Here is a 5,136-nt window from a genome sequence, read left to right on the forward strand (position 1 = left end):
ATTTCAGTTTTTATTTATGATTCTTTAGAGTTTCCGATCTATTATTCTGGAATCAGTTCCCTTTTGTCACGGGAAAGGGAAATCTTGCCATTGTCTATATGGCATCTGAATTCACTACGGGTTGACTGGAGCACCTATCCTTCATTGATATGGGTCTGTCTTATGTACATCAGCTTCCTTTATTTTGTATTTATTTAATTGATAGGGAAATTGCACATTAATGAACATCTATTCAGACACATCTCATAGACGTTAATATGTGGGATTATAGCAAAAATTCTAATTTGCATCCGAAGGCAGGTAGATAGTCAGACAGAGAAGAACAAAAAACTCCAAACCGAGGAAACAGAGACATCCTGGTAAATATGGACTGAGGGCTTCCCTTTATAGACAGCAGACTGATTGATGAAGGTGGCGTCAGATGGAAATTCTGTGACAACTGGCAGGCAGGTGAGAAATGGAAGGTCTGAGATGACAGGAGAGGTTAGCATAAATACAAAAAGAGATGAATCACAAGCTGAGGCAGAAGAGGAGGTCAGAGCCATGCTCCCAAACCATGACAACCAAATACAGCTAATGACAAAAGCAATTTCTAGACCAGGAATAGACTGAAAAAAAAAAAGAAACCTTTTTTTCACGTGTAAAACTTTCCAGTCTGGTATTGCCACTATTTGGTCCGTGGAGCTATAGCAGGTCTGCGGGTGACTTGCCGTCATTAAAACCAGACGCACATGTGGGAGCACTGAACAGGACAGGGAAAACAATGACGGATATTCCAGAGTCAATGAACTGTCTCGACCAGACAATCTCCAGCGAAGGAGGGCCGCGTGTGTGAATGAATGAGGTGTTTTCCCTAATGTAGGCTATAATCTGACCCTCCTGGGGAGGGGGGGCAGGACAAGTGCTGAGGAAAATACACATGGACGCTCATTTTCAAATCTTCTAAATACTGAGGGAAAAGTGAAATTCTTTCGATCCAGAACAAACACAATAATGTAGAGGAGTAAAATGAATTTCTGCAGACGTGGAGGGGAAAAGGCTGTAGAAAAGGAGGACATTAGACAGAATGAGCTGGATCCACGTGTAAACAGAGTATATAGAAACCAGATATGACCAATCCTAAAGGTAATATACAGAGAGAATGCGTTTAGCAGAGTCCATTAAAGCCAAAAGCCTCTGAGGGACCGCTTCTAGCCAGACACGGGACTCTGATGGAGGTAGCCAAGACACTCTAACTCCAGGTTAGCCTTTCACTCTGAGTAATGGACCAGGGTGTTTTCAGACTCTCGCGGCCCCTCGGACGTCCCGCCGAGGCCCCGTGATGAAGTTAGCGAGGCTGCAGCAGAGAACCATCCGCGGCCCCGTCTCCTGTTGCTGTTGAATGTAATTTTGGATCGTATTGCAGCGGAAGCACAACTGACAGAGCAGGAATCTATCGAATTCAGCTCAGACATCACAACAATATTGAGTCTTGTTTATAAACACGCATTCGGGATGCTTGAGGAGCATCATCCGTTTGAAATCCTTGGGGGTTAATCGTCTGAAAAATAAAAAAAGTCACTGCATCCGTCCAGCAGCTCTTATATGGACCGGACTGACTGCGAGAGCTCCTGATGCTAGCGCGGCTAAATTGAGACCATTTAACCCTCACCTGACAAGCAAAACAAACCCCTTCCTTCCTTTTCTGACATTCACTGCATCCCCGTGTCTTTTCCTCGGTGGTTAACCAAGTCTTTGGCTCCGACCACCTAGTAAGACGCCATCCCTATTATAATGCCATCATCACTGCCTGCCAAGCCGTACAGGATGATGTCACTTCCACCTTCGGTCATGGTGGTTTGGGTTTTGGCCCACTGGTGCATGTGACAATTTGTGCCCCATGCGAGGAAACCCTGAAGCTTCCTACTTGGCGAGCCGCCACGACATCCACACCCTCGATCATTTTCACAGCAAGGCAAGGATGGAGCTGAATGTTCGAATCCACTAGTGGGCTTTTGACGATGCTTAATGTTTAATATCCACCCCTCTTTTTTTTTCTTCTGTCATGCTGCACAGCATCTCTGCTCCTGTCGTTTAGCCCAAGGCTTTGTAGTTGTGTTGCGAGGCGGAAAGGAGCAGGGCAGGGCGAGGCTCTGGCCCAGCAGTGGCTGATGTATGGCATCTGGAGAGGAAACACAGCACAGGCAAGGAGAAAATGTGGAAATGTCCCTATGGCACGATGCCCGCTGGGCCCAGCCCACTCTGTAACTGTGTTTAGAAGCAGTCTTTCTTCATGTGCCAGGTGGGCGGGAGATGAAAGAGGGCACTGTGGGGCTGGTGGGTGGACAAAAGGCCTGGGATCAAACAGGAAAGGGGCAGCGGAGGGTGACCCTGGCGGGGATCGGTGGTTATGTGATGAGTGAGAGGCGTGGTCAATTGACTGGATGGTTTTAATTCATATGCCATTAATTGCTGCACCTCTCCATCTCTGGTTTTAGAGCATTACAAGAGGTAATTAATGACCCGTTCACATTTTAGACTGTGTTTCATTTCCTTTCCTGATACAGAAATGCTCCCAGCATGCACCTGAAAACAGATCCTACACTGTTAATCCTTCCGTCAAGAGACTTTAATGAATTAATGTGACATTTTGAATTGCTACTCCAGGCATTTTATATGAAAGACCCCTTTTTCCACCATAGCCAGTGTCTGTAATTTGCAAGTAAACAACATCACTGCCTAAACTCTGATTCTGCGTTTCTAAATTTGAGTTTGGGAATTTCACATGCATGCTTGCACTGTGCCTAAGAGCACAAGATTCCTTTGTTGTCCCCATAGTGTCTCATTATCCCAGTCCTTCCAGATCAGTTTGTGGGTTCTCGGCAGGGAACCCCAGACCATAAGTGGTGCAGATGATGGGACAGACCAACCACCACTCATAGGGTGGGGAAGGAAGAGGGCGACGCTTGTGACTCGGAGGTTTGGGTCTAATGCAATCCGTTTTTAAACCCAGAATAAGGCCTAATAATAAAAAAACAAAAAAACAAACAAATACAGATTTGAATATATTTTTTCCAACGGGAGCTATGCATTAAACTGCAGAAATGACTTTGGGAGTCACTGGTCTTCACTGAAAAATACTGAAAAGATTAGTGCTAAACTAAATGGACTAAAGGCTCGCTCAGCAGAAGCACAAGTTAATACCAAACGGTCCATATAACCTGTTTATTATAACATGTGTCTCTTCATGCCAACAACACACATGCATGTGTTTTACCTGCCCTCCCAGTGGAAGCAAGTAAGTAACAGTATTTTAAACTTGTGATTAATCATGATTAATGTTATTGTAATTAACTTGATTCAACTTTATTCAACAGTGACCCCCAAAAGGCAACAATTGGATTCACACCGTCCACACGGTGATCTGGATCATCCAGAACCATTTAAGACGATCTTGCTAACAGACGGACGGACAGGCGATTACATAACCTCCGCCTCGCCTCGGCGGAGCTAATAACAGATGAAGAACTTTAGACGAGCTTTTGCTGGACGTCGCATGTCCGTGTCAGTCGGTGACGGAAACCAGACATTGTTTGGTGCAGTTTTGAAGATACCTCTGAAATGGAACCAGGTTTTAAGCCAAACCATATTTCACAGAGCAATCCGTGGTTTGGAATACATAATTAATGTAATTTTTGTCTTACCCTGCTATGCGCTCTTTATACCCTACTTGCCATCTTGCCCACCCTTTGCTTTCCAGTTGAATGCAATCGCTTTATTGGCTCAGTCGTTCCTTTCCTGAAGCGGTGGGGCCAAGCCGTTCGTCGCGGTCGCTATAAAAACGAATCATTTCAATTTCCTTGTATCTTATTTCATTCATTCGCTTTAATCACGGTCTGCGGGAGGCGCCAATGTTTCCCAATGAGTGGCGTCTGGTAAAGAGAGCAGAAATTTGGAGCGGGTCATTTTCAGCTGGCACTGGGACAGAGACATCCACACTCCTGTATTTGATGACTGCGCTGGAGTTCAAGCGATTAGAGCTCATCTTAGAAGAACTGCACGTCCGTTTGATCTCTGGGTCCTGCAAATGAAGTCAAGGAGCGAGACAGAGATGAATCACCGGCGGTTTTTGGAAATCATTTAGGCCGAACTGACTCTCCAACCTGATAGGGGGTGAAAAAGGTTTGATCTTTGCTAGATCTACTGCTTTGGATTCCCTATCTGTCTCTCTCCCTGTGTGTGTGTGTGTGTGTGTGTGGCAAAAAGAGAGAAAGCGGTTTGGGTTTCTCAGGAGACTAATTGACGGGAATTCTTTCAAACGGGAAAAACTACATCTCTGAAACAATGTGATGCATGAGGCCGGCAGCATTTGGGATCGCTGAGCCTCCTGGCACGATGGCGGTCTTGGGCCAGTGAAAAATTATAGTCTTCGTCTGATCCATTAATTAACAGCCGTTCAGACGGGAAACCAGAGCCCGTGCTCCAGTCTGCTTTTATGTCTCATCCCATTTGCCTGCAGAAACCTCATTTTTCATTATTTACTGTATCACTTCCAGACCGATGATCATCAATATTGTGTTAAATGAAGGGGGCGAAAACCTTTTTTGGGGGGGGGGGGGGGGGGGCTGTGGGTTTGAAGTCCGTAATAGTTTGCTGTTGAAATATTGGCCCACGGCACGTGTTGTTAGGGAAGCCCTCAGTGGGCTGTCACAGCATGACATTATAAAGGCGGCCTTGTACAGCCACACGTCCGGGCGTAACAATAATGAACCTTGGGGACTTTTGCGAGCAAGAGGGGGGGTGGAAGTGGACCCGAGTGTTTTATGATCTGGCAGTGTCGCGGACAAAGCAAATAATCGCCAGGCACAGAGGAGCAGGTAGTTTCACTTAACCTCTGCTCAGGGCTGAGCACCGGCTTAACTGGAAGCACATGGCTGTACGGCACATTAGATAAAGAGAGAGAGCGAGAGAGAGAGAGAGAGAGAGGGGGGGAGCTACTCTTATTATCTGACCAGCCGAATAAAAGATCCTTCACAGCGCTGAGCTTTTAGGCAGGGCACCAACCTGACGACGCTGTTCAGCCCACGGTCGCTGGGCCTCATGCTGGTACTGAGGACGGTTACTCGAATCACCCCTCGCCACCGAGCAAGCGGTAAC

This window comes from Brachionichthys hirsutus, chromosome 18, assembly GCF_040956055.1.
Source record: "Brachionichthys hirsutus isolate HB-005 chromosome 18, CSIRO-AGI_Bhir_v1, whole genome shotgun sequence".
Classification (NCBI taxonomy): Eukaryota; Metazoa; Chordata; class Actinopteri; order Lophiiformes; family Brachionichthyidae; genus Brachionichthys; species Brachionichthys hirsutus.